The sequence below is a fragment of the Petaurus breviceps genome, unplaced genomic scaffold (genome assembly GCF_028583685.1).
Source record: "Petaurus breviceps papuanus isolate PSGF00001 unplaced genomic scaffold, PetGlider_PUasm1.0 138, whole genome shotgun sequence".
Classification (NCBI taxonomy): domain Eukaryota; kingdom Metazoa; phylum Chordata; class Mammalia; order Diprotodontia; family Petauridae; genus Petaurus; species Petaurus breviceps.
Genome location: NW_027185694.1, coordinates 22,403,452 through 22,412,332, shown reverse-complemented (window position 1 = coordinate 22,412,332; position 8,881 = coordinate 22,403,452).

The following is an 8,881-nucleotide window of genomic DNA, read 5'->3' as shown; positions in this document are numbered from 1 at the left end:
CACACACACACACACACACACACATATATATATATAAACACACACACCTTCATAATATAGAAAAACATTGTTCAGTCAATCAACAAGCATTTATTAAGCACTTTATTTTGCCCATCACTAAGCTAAGTGCTAGGAATATATACTAACAAAAAGAAAGAAAGTTCCTGTCCTCAAGGAACTTACATTCAAATGGAGGGAGGACAACACATAAAAGGGAGGTGAAAAGGAGGGGGAAGAGGGAAAGGTACTTGGCAAGGGGATATGAAAGTGAGTCGGCAGTTCCCAGAAAGGAACAAAGATATTTCTGGCCTGGGCCTCCTCTTCCACCAGGAAGAAGGAATGAGAGAGGCCAAAGACTTGTATACTACACAATATAATCATGCTTGAACATCATGAATGCTTTTTTCAAGAAAAGAATTGATGGTGCTGAACATAGCTAATACTAAACAACATCACAAAAAAATGAAATCAATTATATATACACACACACACACACATACACACATGCACACACACACACACAAAGAAGAGGCAATTGGAGTTAAGTGACTTGCCCAGGGTCACACAGATAGTAAGTATCTGAGATCGAATTTGAACTCAGGTCCTCCTGACTCTAGAACTGTTGCTCTAGCTACTACATCACCTACCTACCCCATTGTAGCAGCAAGCACCCCAGCGATCCCAGGGTGGCTGCCAGGACAGGTTCTTGGATCTGCTTTGATAAAGGAAAGCAACTCAAAATGGGTTAACAAGCTTACTTTAATCAGTCAGATATGTATCATTTACCTAGTTCAGGGGAAAAAGGTCAGCACCCCAAACTTCAAAGTATACAGGCAGAATTATCAAGACAGAAATAGATCAAATAGACAGCTTTCCAAACTGTCCAGCCATTACATCCATACCAAATCAACATCTGGGTTTCAACATCTGGGTTTTTCAAAGCTGGGGGCCTCTGGACAATGGCTTCCCAGAATCCATATCAAATCACAGAACACTTCTCAAAGTGAGCCCCAAAACAAAGCTACACATCAGGGCTTATATAGCCTTCTCCTGGCTCAGAGAATGTAACAACCTCACTGGCCAATCAAGAAGTATCTACTGAAAAACAAGCCTCCCACCCCAGGCTTCAGGTGCACTTTAGCCTAGGCACAGGGAAGATCTTTAAATTTGCATTCCCATTACACCCATGAAATCAATTCGATTTTAACAGACAGGAAAAGGCTTTCTTTAAAAAATTAATGTGAGTTGTTACTAAATCACTTGCTTTTGTACAATTGGACTGCTAACTTGTCAAACCAAAGATTAGAAGTAGTACAAATAAAAAGAAAGAATAATAATGAGAAAAAGACATGGCAACATGTGGATAATGAACAGAGCTGAGGTTGGGGGTGGAGGCGATTTTAGAGTAGAAAGAAGAATTATAATATCAGGATATAGACTCACTAAGCTGAAATTTCTTGATATGGTCAGAATGGCCAGAGCACACTTGGTATTTCCAAGTAGGTGGAATGTATGAACCATTTAACTTTCTCATTCAACGACTTAATTCAACAGTGATCCATTCATAAGGTGTTCATTCCTAGTGATCAACTAGTCAGAAGGTACATATTAAGTGCCTACTATGTGCCAATAACTTTGCTAGGTGCTCTATTACAAAGAGCAAAATGAAATAGTCCTTGCCCTCATGGAGTTTACAATCTATGGCAAGACAATATGTCCATATATGAGTATATATAAAATAAATAAAAAGTAATTCTGAGACAAGGCAAGAGTGGAGAGCCACTAGAAGCTGCAGAATCAGGAAAGAAAAGGTCTAGCTTTACATTTCTTAAGGTCATTAGTATTCTACTGAGTGATGAGGAAGCTAGGAGGTGTAAATAGAGCGCTGATCCTGGAGTCAGGAAGACTTGAGTCCAAATCCGACCTCAGACACTTGACACTTAACTAGCTACGTAACCTTGGGCAAGTCATTTAACCCCAATTGCCTTGCCTTCCTCCCTCCAAAAAAACTTCCCTCCCTCCCATTCTGCCCTCCCTTCCATCATCCCCCCTCTCATCCCCTTCCCCCCTGCTCTCCTGTAGGGTGAGATACCCTATTTAGTGTGCATTTCATTCCATCCCCGAGTCAAATTCAATGAGAATAAGGTTGACCCATTCCCTTTTGCCTTCCTATTCTTCCCCTCCATTGTAACCATTTTCCCTTGCCTCTTCTATATGAGATAGTTTACCCCATTCTGTCTCTCCCCATCTCCTCTCATTATATTCCTCTCTCACTTCTTAATTTCACCTTTTAAGTATTCACCTTCCTATTAAATTGGTCCTGTACTCTCTATCTATGTATACCTGTAAACATATATATATATACACACATTCACATATGTATTCATATGCCCATATACCCGCTGATATAGACATATATATATATATATATATATATATTCCCTTCAGCTATTTTCATACTGAAAAAAGTTTCATCAGTTAAAATTATCATTTGTCCATGTAGTAATGTTAATAGTTCAACTTTGATAAGTTCCTTATGATTTCTTTTCCCTGTTTACCTTCTCATGCTTCTCTTGTTTCTTGTACCTGAATGTCAAATTTTCTATTCAACTCTGGTTTTTTCATCAAGAATGCTTGAAAGTCCTCTATTCCACTGAATGACCATATTTTCCCCTGAAACACGATACTCAGTTTTGCTGGGTAGGTGATTCTTGGTTTTAATCCCAGCTCCTCTGACCTCCGGAATATCATATTCCAAGTCCTTCTATCCCTCAGTGTAGAAGCTGCCAGATCCTGGGTTATCCTGATTGTGTTTCCACAATATTCAAATTGTTTCTTCCTGGCTGCTTGTAATATTTTCTCCTTGATCTGGGAATTCTGGAACCTGGCTATAATATCCCTAGGAGTTTTCTTTTTGGGATCTTTTTCAGGAGGTGATCGGTGGATTCTTTCAACCTCTATTTTGCCCTCTGGTTCTAAAACATCAGGGCAGTTTTCCTTGAGAATTTCTTGGAGGATGATTTCTAGGTTCTTCCTTTGATCGTGGCTTTCAGGTAGTCCAATAATTTTTAAATTATCTCTCCTGGATCTATTTTCCAGGTCAGTGTTTTTTTCCATGAGATATTTCACATTGCCTTCTATTCTTTCATTTGTTTGGATCTGTTTAACAGCATCTTGATTTCTCATCAAGTCATTAGCTTCCATTTGCTTTAATCTAATTCTGAAGGAATGATTCTCCTCAGTGAGCTTTTGAGATTCTTTTTCCATCTGGCAAATTCAGCTTTTTAAGACATTCCTCTCCTCATTGCCTTTTTGATCCTCTTTTGCCATTTGAGTTAGTCTGTTTTTTAAGGGGTTGTTTTCCTCAGTCAGGCTGTTGACTCTCATTTCATAATTTTCTTGCATCGTTCTCATTTCTCTTCTCAATTTTTCCTCCACTTCTCTTATCTGCTTCTTAAGGTCCTCTATGGCCTGTAACCAGCTTGTATTTTCCTTTGAAGCTTTTGGTGCAGGAGTTCTGACTTCACTGTCTTCCTCCTGTTCTGTGCTTTGATCCTTTTTGTCCCCAAAATAGGAGTCTAACGTTGGATTCTTCTGTTTGCTTCCTTTGCCTGATCATGTTGCCACTCAATTACTTGACTTTTGGGCTTTTTGCCACAGTAGGACTCTGCTGCCAGACAGGGGGGCTTCATACCAAACACTGGGGTTTTCTCAGCTGCTGGAGGTATTAGTTGGTTGCCCCCTCTGAAGCCTCCACATGCTCTGGCAAGCTGGTCACACACCCCAGGAACTCTACCCTAGACTGCAATCCAGATCCAAGCAGGTTAAAGCAAGAGTGATTACCCCTCAGACTGGTCGCTTGGTCCCCCTACACTCTGCAGGCCACAAACTGATGCTGCCAGGTGGTGGCGACGCAGCAGCCCTCAGCAGCTTCTCGACCCAGGGGCAAAAGCCAATGCACTCCCACCTACTGGGTCCCAAAGTCCATACTGCACTGACCTCTCACTTTGTTCTTAGCATTTATGTGTTGATAATTCTGGATCGCCACAGCTGCTGGTGATCTGGAGTCCCTCCAGCCAGCAGCTGGTTAAGCCCGCCCTGGGGCTAAAACCTGGATGTGGGGCTAGGCTCCCAGAGCGCTGTGCTAGCCGATTCCTGCCAGCCTGCTGGGCTGTCTTCAGTGGGAGGTTAGCCTCTCTATGTCATTTTATGGGTTCTGTAGCTGCAAAGTTTGTTCAGAGTCCCCTTTTACATGGATTGGAGAGCTGGAGCCATGCATAGGTCCTGTTTCTACTCCACCATCTTGACTCCACCTTCCTCCTTCCCTTTTCAATCTACAAATCCTGAGTGAGACTTTTAAAACAAAGAGATTCCTGATTTACCAGAATCACTCAGAAGCAGCACAGAGGACATATGGAATGTATGCCAGGAAAAAAATATGGATAGCAAATTTGTAGAATGAATTTGTGAGACCCTGGCCTGCAGGTACAGCCCAGGGTGATGTTAAAAATATCCATGCAAACCTGACCACTGGACATAAGGATACAGGACATAACGCTTGTCTCCCCCAGAGTAGAAATGAAAATCACCTTCCACCCCCCTTAGTCACTTTAATTGGGTGAGATGACTGATGATTGTCCTTTGCAAACAACATTTGGATTCCTCTGCTTCTATGCCAGAAGTATAGTTAAAAATCAGATCTCAGTAAGAGAGTGGCTCTTGTTGCTAGGAAAAGAGATTTTTAGATCTTTACCAGAGCACCTGAATGCTGCTTGAGAGTTTTATCATTGTATTTTTTTTTTATTTTCAGTCCTATTCAGTAAATGGACTTAATCATTAATTTATAATTTATTGATGGTTTACAATGATCCATAACTGTGGGTCACTTGTAATTTGAAAGATTAAAATGTTCAATGGGAATGAGGGTATTTGAGTCAAATAAATTTCTTAAAATCTTTGGGTTTTCAGCCTTAGAGTAAATGAGACCAGATCAAAGTCACTAGTAAGCTGGAAACTATGGAGACCCAGACTCCATCTTTTCAGGTATACCAGGGATAAGGTAGGCTGTTTACATCAGGGCATGTACACTGGGAACTGAATCAAGCTTACAGCACCACCTGGTGGCTCATGAAGAGACTAATAGATGAGCTTTTCCTGACCACTCCTCTGCCTTTCCACTCTTAAGGCCACAGTTTAGCAGGTGTTCCTAAGGACAGGAGACTTCCTGTACCTTGTTCTATACAGAATCTTCACTCTTACATAGTATGATTATGTTCTTCAAGTAGAGAACTGGTTAATACTGGATATAATGAATTATAAATAAAACACAAAAATAAAATTGATTGTATTTTGACAAACAGATTAATGACATGGGAATCACTTCTGAATAAATCGTCTGTATACAGACAGATCACTGACTTGTTAAAGCAAAGATCAAAATTAATACCAAATTAGAAGACTAAACATGAGAAGAGTGTATGATGGATAATTGAGGCAACTCTCCAAGGTAACTATTTAAAGAATCTATTGATTCAGAAAACAGGAAATGATTAAAATAACAAATATTAAAATAGAATATCACCATTTCCTAAGGAAGTTTAATTGATGTAAATCAATGAGACTAAAAGGGTGTAGAAACCACAAGACCCAGCAATCACTTTATCTCCTGGCCAAATGTAGATATATGGCAGCCAAGGGCAACTTTGTTACAACTCATGACTGATTTGTAATACTGTATAAAGGAGATTAATTAGTATGACACTACTAGGTCTGTATTCCAAAGAGATCATAAAAAAGGGGAAAGAACCTACATGCACAAACATATTTATAGAAGCTCTTTTTGTGGTGGCAAAGAATTGAAAATGAGGAAATTCCCATCAGTTGGAGAATAGCTGAACAAGTTGTGGTATATGAATGTAATAGAATACTGTTGTGCTATAAGAAATAATGAGCAGGTGAATTTCAGAAAAACCCAGAAAGATTTATATGAACTGATACTGAGTGAAGTGAGCAGAACCAAGAGAACATTGTACACAGTTAACAGCAACATTGTGTGATGATCAACTATGATTGCCTTAGCTCTTCTCAGCAATACAATGATCCAAGACAATTCCAAAAAACTCAAGATGAAAGATGCTGTCCACATTCAGAGAGAACCGTGGAGTCTGAATGCAGATAAAAATATATTATTTTAACTTTTTTGTGTGGCTTTTCCCTTCTGTTTGACCTTCACAATATGACTAATGTTGTGAAATACATTTCTATGATTGCACATGTGTAAGCTATATCAGATTGCTTGCCATCTTGGAAAGGGGAGAGGGAAGGGAAGAAGGGAGAAAAATTTGGAACTCAAAACATCATAAAAATGAATTTTGAAAACTATATTTACATGTAATTGGAAAAAAACCAAAATACTATTTACAAAAAACAACCAAAAAACCCCAAAAGATATTGGTAGAAGATAATGAGCAGATGAGCAATTCTGCCTCAAAAAAAAAAAAAACAGAAGAAGCAGTTGAGGGAAAAAACAAGTTTATAGAAAGTTTATCAAGAGACCCAACTAAGCCAAATCATCCCAATAGCATTTATTGATTAAATTAGATAGAGAAGAACAAAAAGATGAAAAAAGACCTTTGAATATTTGTAAACTTTTTTGTCTACCAGTTATGAGGAAGTCACCACTTTTAGACCTTAAACATCATAACCCCTGATATGTTTTAGGAAGAAGTAAAAACGGGCCATAATTAAATTTGGAAATTTGTTCTTTTAATGGCCCCCAAGCTTCTCCCTGAAACAAAGGCTCATATTTTTAATATCTATAATCTTCCAGAGATGCTATGTGGTTGTGAAGGATAGAATACTACAATCACTGAAGAATTGAAATTAGAGGTAAACAAAAGGGCAATAAAAAAGCAAGTGGTGGGTAAGAGCTGATCACAACATATTAAAAGTGAAGAATAGCATAGGAAAAGAAGTGTGAAAAATATCATCAGAAATAGAGTGGAAAAGGAGATGGGCCAGTCATGCAGTAAAACAAGAGATAACCCCCCCCCCACACACACACACACACACACACACACGTTGGATTGCTCTTTTGTGGATGATTTATCATAAGACATGGACAAGTATTGCACAAGATAAGAAAGTGTAAATGGGTTGCTATCTGTGCCACTGGATGGAGTGGCCATATCAATGAGATCTCAAATCCATTGAGGCATCAACATATCAAAAGCAGTAGATGAGATCACCTAGAGAGAAAATGTAAAGAAGAGAAGATGATCCAAGATTAGGCTTAAGGGGCACGCAAAATTCAGAGGTTGGGATGTGGATAGTGATCCAGCAAAGGAGACTAAGACCAAGTGGTTACACAGTAAGAGAAGAATAAGTAAAGAACAGTATCATAGAAGTCAAGGGAGAAGAGTATCCAGGAGGAGGGAATAAGGCTAAAAATTGTCAAAAACTACAGAGGTCAAGAAGGATCAGGTTTGAGAAAAGGTCTTTAGGTTTAGCAGTATAATGGAGTGGAGAAAAGCACTAGATTTGGAACCAAAGACTCTAGGTTCAAATCTTCACTCTGCTATTCACTACTTAGGTGAACTTGGCTGAAATCATATGATCCTAAGACCCTCTTCGAACCTCTCAGTTTCCTTATCTATAAAATGAGGTGGTCAGACCAAATGACTTCTGAAGTCCCTTCCAGATCTAAAGCTATGATCTTATGATTATTGGTTCCCTTGGAAAGAGAATTTCTAGTCATCAGAAAGAGAGAGATATAAGGACAGATTGTGATCAGAAAGGGAAACCAGAATGGGACAACATAGAGATCACACAAGTTATAAATGATGGTGATCTATAAAGTTGATTTAACCACCCACTCCTGTATGTTACTGAGGTAGAGTGAAGATATAGGTCATGGGAGCTAAGGAAATTGATGAACTTGGAGACCAGGATGTTTAAAAGGATGTCAACATATATATTAATGTCCCTGAGTATGATGACAGGAGTAAGGGTGGAGTAGAAAATTGACTCAGGTAATTGCCTACTTAAGAAAAGAGTAAAATGGTGGTTAATATATTATGGCAACATAAATGACCTAGGAAAGAATTCTCTATTTGATTACAACTGTTGCTAAAACTGGAAAGCAGTCTAGCAGAAATTAAGCTTAAACCAACATCTTGTACCATATGCTACAATAAAATCAAAATGAATATTAAAGGTCATGCTACGTAAAAAAAAAAAACCTAGAAGAAAAACAGATCATGGACAATCATATTCTTGTAACTATGGCTCTCAGGATTGAATTCTTAATCAAACAAGAGATAGAGGCAATTACAAAATAAAATAGATAATTCTGATTACATGAAATTGAAAGGCTGCTATAGGTACAAAATTAGTGTATCCAGGAAAAAAGGGAAGAGCTCAACTAGGAAAAAAAAATTTGCATCACATATCTCTAATAAGGGATTGGTACAACAAGAAATATAGACAACTAACAAATATGTAAGGTCAAAAGCTATTCCCCAATAGATAACTAGTCAAGGGATATTAACTAACAATTGTACACAGTTAACAGCAGCATTGTGTAATGAAAAGAATTGAAAACTACTAACAACTATATAAAACAATGATCTAAATCACTAAGAGAAAGGCAATTCAAAACAACTCAGCAAATTGACAAAAGATGGGGCAGCTAGGTGGTGCAGTGAATAGAGCACCAGCCCTGGAGTCAGGAGGACCTGAGTTCAAATCCAGCCTCAGACACTTAACACTTACTAGCCTTGTGACCTTGGGCAAGTCACTTAATCCCAATTGCCCTGCCTTCCCCCCCTCAAAAACAAAGAAACAAAAATTGACAAAAGATAGGAATAGATAAAGAGGAGGG